The sequence below is a fragment of the Lynx canadensis genome, chromosome B4, assembly GCF_007474595.2.
Source record: "Lynx canadensis isolate LIC74 chromosome B4, mLynCan4.pri.v2, whole genome shotgun sequence".
Lineage (NCBI taxonomy): Eukaryota > Metazoa > Chordata > Mammalia > Carnivora > Felidae > Lynx > Lynx canadensis.
The window spans coordinates 45,540,464-45,553,507 of NC_044309.1; the positions used below are offsets into that span (position 1 = coordinate 45,540,464).

General features: G+C 47.3%; 1 pseudogene; it reads left to right on the forward strand.

Moving 5' to 3' along the window:
- Positions 1–727: 727 nt before the first annotated feature.
- On the forward strand, positions 728–12,487 carry LOC115518659 (annotated as a pseudogene).
- Positions 12,488–13,044: the final 557 nt, after the last annotated feature.

Consider the following 13,044-nt stretch of genomic DNA (forward strand, 5'->3'; position numbering starts at 1 on the left):
AAGGAATGTAAAGAGCAGGGCTGGGCCTAGAATATAGAGTGAAGGGGAAGAAGTATTTTCACCCCAGCACGCATCTGATTATATTCTCAGGTGAAATGTTATCCATCCGTGTCACCAAATGTTTACTGAGCACCTACTATGATTGGGACACTGTGCAGGCCAGTAGGGATTCAAAAGCTATAATACAGGGTCTCTACTTCAGGAGTCTTACACTAGAGTTTAGGACACAAACCATAAACAAAAAACACATGTATCAATATTCACTAGCAACAATAAATGGCCAAGTGTGAGAGGCAGCCAACAGAGAGTAGAGAAGGGGAATTTGCACTATATAGCTGTGATAGATGAATCACAGGACTAGGTGAATTCTCCAGGGAGAAAGGAGAAAGCAATAGAGGCAAGAAATCTTTATTAAGCATCTACTAATGATATACTAACAGCTACCATTTGGGGACATTTAACAATGCCAAGTGTTTTACCTGTGCGTTCACACTTAATTTTTGCAACCACCATGTGATTAAGTGACTTATTATTCCCATATTATAGTTAACCAGGAAGTCTCAGATAAGTAATTACCCCAAGGTCACACAATTTGTGAACGACTGAGCAGAACTCACACACAGATTTTTCTGACTCAAAGTTCATGTTTTTTTGTTTAACAGTGTGAGCTCGCTTTCCTATATCTCTTTACACTACAAACGTGTCACATATGTCGTGTGTAACCTCCATGGCCTTGGCCTTCAAGGAGAAAGCCATGTGCACAAGATGGCAGGGGACAAGAGAACGCCAAAAGAAAGGGTGAGTGCCCCAATCTATGGCAGACATAATTGGTGCTGGGGAGGGAACAGTGTGAGGGGGCAGCAGTGTCATGGGGGGAATATGTCATTCTTAAAGCATCAGGTCCCTCAGGCTGCCTCCAAGGAGCTCCCAGACAAATTCTGCAAACTACAACAACAGCCCCCCAAGGATTCTCTTTATCTGATGCCGCATAGCAGGGTGCCCTGATTAGGTTTCCATAGCAGACAAATGGCCCTGGGTGGCCTGACTTACTGTGGAAATAAGAGGTGGCTGCCATTCCCAAGGCCCAGCCACCCATCTGAGCAATGGCAGCTCTCCAGGGGCAGAGAGTATTCCCCATGCCTATAATGGTTCTAACTAGTGTCAATATTTACAGAGGAACCCAAGGGACAACAGATGGATGGAGTGAACCAAAAGGCAGCCACTTCCCTGTCTTCATTTTGAAGTCTCTGCTGCAGAAAAGAAGGAGGGATTCAGGGAAAGTGGTGTTCCACTGTCACCTTGGCAAACTTGTTCACCTCCCTTAAACATTGGAGGAACTACCCAGTGAAAGGTGGAAAACAAATGGCAGGAATCCAGTGAAGTGTTAGCATTTCTGTCTTAGGATAAAACAAATCCTCTCCCTTCCCCCGACTGTAATTTCCTTCTGTATAATTTTCTAGCAGTACTTGGCAGGTTGGGGACTCACAGGCACATAGTCATTAGCTGTAAAAATGATAGCGATGATACTTAGAGTCCAGAGGGGAGAGAACTGGCCAAGAAAAATCCTGGGGAGTGCCAACATCTGAGGCTGTCATGTGGAGGGGAGGTATACCCCTGAACTCTACATGACCATGGGTGTTCATAAAGAACGAGGACCCAAAGGTGTCCCAGGAGATTGTGGTCCAAGGCAGTAAGAAAATCCAGGAAGAGCACAACTGAAACATGTCCCCTGCGTTTGGTACATAGGTCATGGGTGACCTTAGCATGGACGTTCTCGTAGAGTGGTAGGGTTCAGAAGACACAGCCACATGTACCAAGGAGCCAAAGAAGGGGAGGACATGGAGATGAAGCGGAGACATGAGCTTTCAGAGAAGTTTAAATATGCAAGTAGGGGAAGGTCAAGGGAGCATAATTTTTTTTCAAGATGGAAATTATTTGAGTGCGATGAGAGGTTCAGGGGAAAGATCCAGTAGGGAGTGAGAAGTCATAACGGGGACGGAGGAGCTGATGGCAGAACAGTAGCAGACATCCTACAGAGAGAGCCCGGAACGCGTGTTCCTCAGCCAGCCTCTCAAAGTTTTCTCAAGAAGCCATCAACAGCTTCGATCATCGTCTTGCGTCTCCCTGTTAAACCTAGTCAAGGACAGGAGGCCCAGACTGGCGAATCAGTTTATCCCCAAAAAAGTGCAAACCAGGTTTAGCGTGGACGGACCATCTGCAGTGTTTCCTCAGCCCTCACTCTTATGTATAAATCCTTATCTCCCCTTAAGAAGGGATTCCTTGGGGCGCCTGCCTGGCTCAGTCAGTGGAGCCTGCCACTCTGGATCTCGGGGTAGTGAGTTCGAGCCCCACATTGTGTGTAGAGATTAGTTAAAAAAAAAGGAAGAAGGGATTTGCTCGCATATGAGGAAACAATTTGCATACAAAATAATTAATCAACCTGTAAACTAACTAAATGTTCTTGAGTTATTTTTTCACAAGAGAAAGAAAGGCAGAAGTAGGAACAAGTGATGGATGGTGACTAATGAAGCAAGGTCCAGAGATGGTGGGAGGGGATGGGGTCAGAGGGATCCCAGTGAGGTTGTCTTTAAGTAGGAGCATGGATCCCCCTATGCTTTGACCCTGGAGGAAATGTGGGGAATGTGCATAAGGTTGGGGGGCGGGGAGGGAGATGCAGTAAAGTGGGGAGTGGAACAGGAAGAGGGCTGTCTGCTGAGAGGGAAGAGCTCACGTATTCAAGGGATGGTGGAAGGTTTACATTATTGAATAGAATGAGTGATGGACCAGGCAAGAGAAAGAAAACACTGCTGGGCACCCACAAAGACCCACCTGAGGCTGAGACAAAAAGGGTGACAGTCTGCACAACTATGTGATTTCCCCCCACCAGCTGCACAGGTGGAGAGGGAGAGGAGAGCGGGATAGGTATATTGCTGGGGGGTGGGGGGAGTAAAGAGGAAGGAGGGGATGTGAGGAGGAGGGAGACGAGGAGTTCAGATGATCACAGGACCTGGGCTGGAAGGGGAAGGAAGAGAGGCCAGGAGTTGTGCTCACAATGGCCCGTATTCTAGTTAGAACAGAATCCACTCCAGCTGGCTGAAAAAGAGAGGGATATAGATAGCTCAAAAAATCACCAAGCAATGTAAAGAAACAGACTCTGGCTCAGCGTCCAGGAATGACTCCCCCCACACACTGGGGGACTGGCCCATCACAGGGGCTGAGCCTCGCCACAATCACGAAAGCTATAGAACAAAACCCCCTCCATCACATGCTCCTGGGAAAACAGACGCCCCTGCTCCACCTTCTCTGTAGAACTCAGTGTTGAGTCAAAAGTCTCTTGTAGGTGCCTTAGGTTGGTAGAACCGAAGTCACTGCCCCTGGCAGCAAGGGAGCAAGGGAGACTGACACATTAACTGTGCGCTTTGTCTCCCTTCCCCTCTGCGCACCCCCAGGGGGAAGGCTGCTATTGCACTTTGGGTAAGTGTTCAAGAAGTAAGAAAGAATTCAAGAGGCTTGGGACAGCTGTCCTCTGTAAGGTATATCCAGGCTGCTGCCGTCTACATAGTGACTTTTTTGTTGAATTTTTTTAAGTTTATTTATTTATTTTGAGAGAGAGAGCGCACACGTGGGGAGGGGCAGAGAGGAGAAACAGAATCCCGAGCAGTCTTTGCACCATCAGCGCACAGCCCAGTGCAGGGCTTGAACTCGCAAACTGTAAGATCATGACCTGATCCGAGATCAAGAGTTAGAGGCTCAACTGGCTGTACCACCCACGTGTCCAACACGGTGCCTCTGTGAGTACTTTTTTTTCAATGCCCTACTGGGTACATGCAATTCTGTGTGCATATGGCTTGGCAAGATCTGTTTGTTATGAGAAGGAAAAGAAGGGAAGGGAAAGGAAGGGGAGGGAGGGGAGGGGAGCGAAGGGGAAGGGGGAGGGGAGGGAGGAGGGGAGGGGAGGGGACTGGAGATGCTGCTTCTCCTGGGGAAGAAGGACATGCCCTGCCCCCATGCACAGGTGCAGTGTTTACGGAGCAAAGTACAGGTTGGGTTTCAGCTCCCACCCACCTCCTCAAGGGGCGGATTCTGTGCAATGCACAACAGGCACAACCCTTTGAGACAATTCAGGAGCCTACTGCCTGGGCAGAAATAGAGGGGCCAAGGACCAAAAAGTCCCCACAAAGTCAAAGAGCGTGTGTAGTAGGAGGGAGAGCAAGAAGGATAAGTGTTCAGGTGTGAGCATGAAACCCAGGAGTCTGAGAGTTCTGGGCAGGAGCTGTCAGTGTGGCAACAACACGTCCCCGTGAGTGGGTGAAGTAAGTGCAAGGGAGCTAAAAAGGACTTGGAATTGAGGAAGCTGTTTCAGAGACAGATCACCTATGTGGATACTAAAAACTAAGATGGAGGAAGAGGAAGAAGGGAGCCAGATTCCAAAGTTGTCCGTGAGACAGTTACAGGGAAATAGTGGGTGACAGCACCCAGAAGGACAAGAAGGAGGCAATCACCTCAAGTAGGAAGGACTTCACGCAAGGCTGGGAGCAAACAAATAACAAATCCCCAGCTTCCCTCTCCCGGCTCCTTGTTCCTTGCTCCCTGGGACACCGATGTATTCACTAAAGCAAATAGTGAATATCAGGTTACCATAACAAAGTACTAAAGACTGGGGGCCTTAAATTAAAAAAAAAAAAAACTTATTATTTCTCAAAGTTCTGGAGGCTGCAAGTCCAAGGTCAAGTTGACAGCATGATTTGGGTTCTGGAGAGAGCCCTCTTCTTGGCTTGCAGATGGCTGCCTTCTCCCTGTGTCCTCACATGGCAGAGAGACAAGGCAAGGTTTCTGGTGTCCCTCCTTATAATGGCACCAACCCCATCGTGAGGGCCTCACCCTCATGAACTCATCTAGCCCTAATCACCCCAAAGACCCCATCTCCAAATGTAACCTTCCTTTGGGAGGTAGGGTTTCAAAATATGAATTTGTTGGGGGTGGGGAGGACACAGTCCATAGCACTTAGTCTATAACACTCCACTGTTTGTGAACAAAACAAAATCCCTATTCTCACAGTGCTTATGTTCTAGCAGAGAGAGGCAGACAACACACACACACACACACACACACACACACACACACATACACACACACAATATGTTAGGGTAATAAGTGTTGTAAGAAAACTTATGTTAGTGAGGTGACAGAGAGCCAGGACATTACTGTGCATCAAATGGATATGGAAGAATGGAGTGAGACATGGAATATCTGGTGGGAAAGTGTTGCGGCCTGAGAGAGCAGCAAGTGCAAAGGCCCTGAGGCAGGATCAGGTTTGACCTGTGAAATTAGAGAAGAGGGGTGAAAAGGCAAGTGGTAGGATTTGTTGTCATTGGAGGATAACAGTGGGCAAACCACATAGGGAATTGTAAAGACTTCAGTTCTTACTCTGAGTGAGGTGGAGACTACTTTGGTTAAGAGGCGAGAAACGACATGATCCAGAAATGCAAGAATGGAAAACCTCCAATGGAGGAAGTCACACATGTAGTGTTCCTTAGGGGAGAGGTGGGTTGCAAGGAAGAGAGGGGTGGAGGAAGGCTGGTCTGAGAAAGCTGAGCACTGAGAGGTGAAGGTCCATAGGGCACAGTGGCATGAGAGGTAGGGAGGGCCAGGGTGAGGAAGGGGCAAGAGAAAATAGGAGATGGGGGTGGTTGCCTGGACACCCAAGATTAAAGGAGTGAGGGAAACACTGGACCAAGATGCTTGAGGCAGGATGGGATCAGGAGTCAGAGGCATCAGGAGGGCTCCCTGCAGTCCACAGAGGGCAGAAAGGGCCACGGTATAATGAGGAAGCCACCAGAAGTGCCCGTGGGTTTTGGGATGGCAGGGGGAGTGAGGCACAGGGAAGCAGGGCAGGAACACCCCTGAAATGTGCAGAACAGCACCCTGGAGAGAAGGCAGAGTGCAAGGGACTTTCTGGCCAACATCTGTCTCCAGGTAAATTTTGAGGGAAAAGGGTAGGAAAAAAATGGGCCCCTGCAAAACTGTCCAGCCTGGGAAAGCCCCTGTCCCGGGGCATCTGGGTGGGCCCAAGGTCCTGGATGGGTGTGCCCAGGAGGGAGGAGGAGTTTGCCGGGAAAAAGGAAAAGGAGGAAGTGAAGGGCAGCAACCTGGGACACTCCCTCCATTGCAGCAGCCCTCCTGGTGACCTGGGCCTGCTGGCCATGTAGGGAGGAGGGGAAAAAGCCACAAAGTAGATCTAATCCAGAACCACTTTCCATAGCCTCGTTTGCAATTCAGTTGCTCCTTTGGCAAAAGTCCCTGTGCAGCTGTTCCGCCCAAAGAGCCTTTGCCAGGTGAACCGGGGGGCCAGGCAAGATGCCTCGCAGCTGCCAGCCTGACGGCTGCAGGGCTCAGTTTCCCCTCTTCAGGCTGGGGGACAGGTAGGCAGGAGGCCCAGGCACATGCAGAGAGCGCCGTCTTGCCTTGCCTTGCCTTTCCTGGTTTAAGCGAGACACAAAGCGCTCTTTGATCTGAAGCCCTCTGCCAGTTCTGGAAGGGCTGTGTTTGTCACAGCTCCAAAAAAAAAGCAGGAGGTTACTTAGCTATGGATGAATAATAATTGGGCATTTGCTAACAGCTACTGTACTGATGAATAATTAAAATCTTTATTACAATTGAGGCGAAAATCACTCTACCCGCATGGATGGTCTGTCAGCTGTGCCAGGGGAGATGCAGGGAATGGAAGAGGACCTTCCAAGTTCTGAAAGAACAATCACGATTATGGTTAAGAAGCCTTGGCAAAAAGATGGGGAAGTTACAGGGGAAGTGGACCCAAACACAGCTTTTTCCTTTACATTTCTTTTCAGGATGTAATAAGAGAAGTCAGCTGGATTGGGACTTGGGACAAATGGCTAAAATAGCTAGGGAAAACTGCAAGTGACAACCAGAAGGCTCCAGAGATAAAGAGAAATAGATAATAACTTGGCTGTATAGATACCTTTCTGTAAGAGCCAATGAGGGGGACTTTGATGACAGTGGAGAGGGAACAGCTGGAGTATAATGGGGAAGCACTGAATTCAGGAGTCAGAATCTTCCCCCCTCCCAGTTCAGTGGAGTGGCTACTTCTTGGCTGTGACTTTGGGCAAGCTCTCTATACCTCCACAGACATCCCTTTCTACAACTATAAAGTGGGGATAATACAGCCTCACCATGTGCTGTTCTGAGGATTAAACAAGGTAATGTCAATGAGAATATTTGGTAATTATAAAGACACACACAGCAAATGCAAGTAATTATAATTCAAAAATTAGACTGAAAGCCAACTGAGTCCAAACAGCATTAAGAGTTGGGATAGATTGAGCGAACTGGGATTCAGGAATAATGGAAAAGAAAATCTGTGTTATTTGAGTTGGGTATGAAACTACCAATGGAATTTCAGAGTCTAACTTAAATACATTGTGCAAAATAAATAAATATCCCTTTATTTATAAATAGCATTTTATTTTTCTCTGGTTTGTCAACAGGACAGTCCACTTAAGAGGGAGACCATGAGTGGTGCCTCGGGTGGCTCAGTCAGTTAAGCATCTGACTTCGGCTCAGGTCATGATCTCACAGTTTGTGGGTTCAAGCCCAGCATTGGGCTCTGTGCTGACAGCTTAGAGCTTGGAGCCTGCTTCAGATTCTGTGTGTGTGTGTCTCTCTCTCTATCCCTCTCCCACTCATGCTCTGTCTCTCTCTGTCTCTCCAAAATAAATAAACATTGAAAAAGAGTATTTTAAGGGAGACCATGAAATAGTAATTATTTTGATGAGAGAGTGCCTGTGGAATTCATACATCCACCAATAAATACATTCACACAGTGGGAAGTGACCATGGGGTGAAAAGCCTATTTTTGAGAGCATGTCCTATACAGTAGAACCTTGATTACCCTGAGGGATAAATTTCAAGAAAGCCCTGACTCCTCAAATATGGAATGATAATATAGAGTGGAGGTGGTGGTTTCATCTTTTTCCATGCAGTGACCAGCCTTGCAATCCATGATTCAAGTTCATTATGAAACCCAAACGCGTTAAATGTTTCAACGCTGAACAGCCATCACACGTTATCTCCTTTAATCCTTGTGACACTCCTGTGTTCCCCATTTGATACAGAATGAAACTAAGGCTTGGAGGGGCATAAGTAACTAGCCCAAGGTCCCAAGGCTATTAATGCAGAGAGCCAGGACTAGAAGCTTATTTACCTCTTAAAAGCCATCAAAACATTCATTAAAATATTCCCCTTCATAGTTCACATAGGGATACAACACTGACCACAACAAGGTACCTTTCCCTTCTAACCTTGTAGGAAAGATTAATAGTGCAACAAATTAATACAGCAAGTATTTGTTGGTTACCTCAGTTCAAGGTTCTGGGGATCTACAGATAAACAAGAGAGACAAAGCCCTGCTCTTGGGAGCAGCTATGAGTACTGTGTGCACACTGTAGCCCCAATGCCGGAAGCCTTGCAGGGCCCCTCACTAGCTCTTGGTGCTGGATCCCCTTATATTCCTGCCATTGGATGTCCTGGTTGCAGCTACTCCCTGACCAACCCCCTTGAGTGTCCAGAAACTGGTGGGCAGTGGACAGGCTGCATGGAAAGAGACAGAACAGGGATTTGGAGGAAGAATCCCAGCAGTTCTGGCTTCACCGTCACTAGGCCTGTCACCTTCTATAAGTCCCTCAACCACTAAATCAGTCTCTTTGCTTATAAATGGGGATATCGTTGAGTAGAAAGTACCTGTGAATCATCACCCAAAAGTGCCTTGAAAATCATACTAAATGAAAGTTAGCTTTTATTATCCTTGTCCGTTTCTGCTAATCAGACCCAGGATAGGTTGTGTGTTCATCAATCCATGAGGCTCTGTGAAATAGTACTTTTGAATCTCCCCAGCTGCTCCCGTGTTGCCTGCGGGAGTGTCTCACATGGTTCTGGCCTCGATGGGAAGTGGTATTGCAGAAGGTGAAGGGCCACAAAGAAAAGTAAATGCCAGGCATCCTTCCATGCCACCTCCTTCTTTCCATCTCTTTTTGGGTATAGATTTATATAACGCAAGTTGGAAGTTTGGGTAGTTCCAATTAATGAAGAGCAGGGTGGGAAGAGGAGGGATTTTTTTAAACTTTTGCTAGAACTGCTGAAGAGTTAGCTTCACTAGAGCTCCTCGACCCCGCTGGTGCTGCCATCCTGCCTGTGACTCCGCCTGGACTCTGCATCTGAATGACAGTGGCCTGCCCACTGAGCTCCGCGGGTCGGGAATGCTGCTTCGTCTCACAGAATAACAAAGCAGCTGCTGTCCCACCAGCTGAATGGGCCTGGACATCTGGCTGGTGTCCTTCCAAAGGGCTCCATCCTGAGCAGTCCTCAAGCAAAATACTCCAACCTTCCATTGTGGACTCGGGCCAGGACTGCAAGTGTGACCATCAGCGGCCAGCTGCTGAGCTCCTGATGAGACAGGTCATGAAGGTCAGTCCTTTCAACAACCAGATCAGATGTGACAGATGAGTCGTCAGATTTATTTGCCTGGCTCTAAACTCTTGTACCTATCAGAAAGAAATAGAGCCAAACTCTGAACGTCAGTTTGGGGTGTTGTATAAACATGATCTTCAGTGTGACTTATTCCTTCCTTCTTAGCTATCTCAAGTTGCTTAAAGAATGTAGACAATTTGCCCACAGGTCTCCAGGGATGAGCACCCCATAACATTTCACTGAATCTAGAGTCTTGTCCTCCAACTCAAGAAAAGTTGTAGGTTGGCTCATCTGCCTATGCAATGTCTCTACAGTATCATGGTGGGGAGACTGTGACATTCATGTTCTTCACCTTCCCACCCTGGTGCCTGTGGGATGGTAGGGAGAGGAGGCAGTGCCTTGAGAACAAGGAAGAGAGCCCCTACAGTTCAGAGAATCAGCCCTCCACCCTTGGACTAGACTTCCTGGTAAAACCTGCTCCCAAGGGCAAATTGAAACCACTCATGACATCATCGACAGGGAGCCTTCCCAGCTTGGTCTATTTAAAGTTGGAGTTGAGGCAATGAGGCAGCCTCATGCCCTGATATGCTTTCAATTACTTGAAGAAAAAAAAAAAAAAGCAAACAAACCTCCTTATATTGAAATGAAACCAGCTTCTCTAGAACTTTCTTCCACTGGTCCAGAAGATATACCAGATTTGTATCATAGCTTCAGAAAATATGAGTGGCCAAAAGAATCCCTTCCGGATCCTCCTACCTAATCTACCTGAGATGCTTTAGCTTGTTTTCTGCCTTATTGTAAAAAGTCACGTCCTCCAACTCACATCTTGATCAATAAAAGGCTTTCTCTAGAGGACCCCTTTTCCTGTACCCGCTCATCTGTCCTCCTGAAGATCACGTAACCCTCCAACCACTGCAGTATCCAGCGTGTGCACACACTACAGAGAATTCGGGGCAAAGGCAACATAAGTGACTGTGAGCAACAAGAAAAAGGCAGCTGTGGCCGCATCTCAATGCTTATTAGGGACAAAATAAAACGCGCAACGATGAGTTTTACCTTTTCCAATGATGGGATCACGTGGCTGGTTCCAGGCATTGACCCATAGCTTTCACTTCTCTCCAAAATGATTTGAGCAAACCTGTCAACATCGCTCTAAATAAAATGCACAGGTATACCCTACTGGTGTGAACTGTCATCAGAAAATCACCCCATCTTCTCACGATCACCCCCATATACCAAAACACTCCCCTAAGGCAGAAGGGAGATAGATGGTGGAGGACAGAACCTTAACTAACTGATAACCTTCTCACTCAACATATTTGCATTGAATGGGCTTTTTGTTTTCACAGCATCCAGGGGCTGGAAATAAGAGAGGTTAAGAAATCATACCCACACCCCAGTATTCTGGTAGATCTATATTTAAAATCAACCGAGGGGGAGAGGATTCCTTTATTGTTGTTGGTGATGACGATGATGATATTTTTGTATTTGCTTGTTTCACATCAGTAACTATTTCAATGTAAAAAAAGAAGCGTAGACTATGATAAAATAAGAAGTTGTGTATCCACCATCTAGCTTTAACATTATTTTTTTTAAGTTTTAATTTATTTATATATTTTGAGAGAGAGAGAGAGATAGCACAAGCAGGGGAGGGGCAGAGAGAGAGAGGGAAGAATGAGCATCTCCAGCAGGCTCCACACTGTCAGCACAGAGCCCAACACAGGGCTCGAACTCACAAACCGCGAGATCATGACCTGAGCCAAAGTCAGATGCTTAAGTGACTGAGCCACCTGGGCTCCCCTGGCTTTAACATTATTAACAATTTACTATGTTTTGTTCCGTTTCCCTTTGTTAAAACAAACAAACGGCATTTAGATACATGTCATGTGTGTTCCTCCCTGATCTTCCACTCCTTACGCAACCATTGGCCTGAGGCTAACGGTATCAGTCCCGTGCAGAGTGAAAAATATTCAATACAGCTTTCTGTGTGGCGGCTGCCACCATGTAAGCAAGACGGGTGCTTACAAGCACATTCAGGAGCTACGGAGGAAGAAGCAGTCCCAAGTAATGCGTTTTCTTTTCCAGGTGCTGCGGGCTGTACCACCAGCTCTCTGTTCTACCAGCTCCATAAAGCACGCAGACTGGGACACAAGGTGAGGCAAGGTTATGTCATATATCAGACTCCTGTGCTCTGGGGTGTGACCTACAGCAATCCTATCCATCATGGTGTTAACCAGCTAGTTCGTTCAAAGCCTCCAGTTTGTTGCTGAGGAGGCACCACGGGGGACTCTGAGAGCCCTGAACTCTTATTGGGTTGACGAAGATTCTACATACAAACTCCTTGAGGTTCTCCTCCTTGACCCATTCCATTCAGCTATCAGAAGGAATCCTGGGGCAACGCTGGCTGGCTCAGTCAGTAGAGCACGCGACTTGATCTTCTGGCTGCAAATTTGAACCCCATGATGGGTGTAGTACTTACTTTAAAATAAAATGTGTTAAGAAAAAAAAAAGAAGATGAAGACGAAAGAGGAGGAGAAGAAGGAGAAGATGAGGGAGAAGAAGAAGGAGAGGGAGAAGAAGGCGGAGGAGGGAAGAGGGAAAGGGAAGATTAGGGGACGTGCCGAAGTAAGGGGAAAGTAGAGCAGCGCCCAGGCTCCTCCCTTCGATCTCCTAGGCACCCCTTGCGCTCGAGGGGAGAGAAGGGGAAGGGGAAAAGGGAAGGAGAAGGGGAAGGAGAAGAAGAGGAAGAGGAAGGAGGAGAAGGAGAAGAAATCCTGACACCCAGTGGATCACAAAACCAGTCCACAAGCCAGGGAGATTCGAGGGCTCACATCTGCAGGCCACAAGAGCTGCGGCCTTTGAAAGGGTCTCAAGTGCCACCATACTCTCAGTGGTTCTCCGTGCAGCTTGGAGAAAGCACAGTACTCTCCAGCTCCACCATTACTACTAATATAAGGAAGGTTTATAAAATTCTTACCTAATAAACAATTTAGAACAGTCAAAACAAATTGACTATTGAGGTGCCTGAGTATCTCAGACAGTTAAGCATCTGACTCTGGATTTTGGCTCAGGTCATGATCTCACAGACATAAGATGAGCCCCACGTCGGTCTCTGTGCTCAGAGTGGAGCCTGCTTGGGATTCTCTCTCCTTCTTTCTCTGCCCCTCCCCCATTCATGCTTTCTCTCTCTCTCCTTCTCTCCCTCACCCTCTCTTTCTCTCTCTCTCTCTCTCTCCCTCCCTCCCTCTCTCCCTCTCTCTCTTTCAAAATAAATAAGTATACATTTTAAAAATGGACTACATATATTCTCATAAAGAAGTAATGGGGATTTCTCGGGGCGCCTGGGTGGCGCAGTCGGTTAAGCGTCCGACTTCAGCCAGGTCACGATCTCGCGGTCCGTGAGTTCGAGCCCCGCGTCGGGCTCTGGGCTGATGGCTCAGAGCCTGGAGCCTGTTTCCGATTCTGTGTCTCTCTCTCTCTGCCCCTCCCCCGTTCATGCTCTGTCTCTCTCTGTCCCAAAAATAAATAAACGTTGAAAAAAAAAAAAATTTAAAAAAAAAA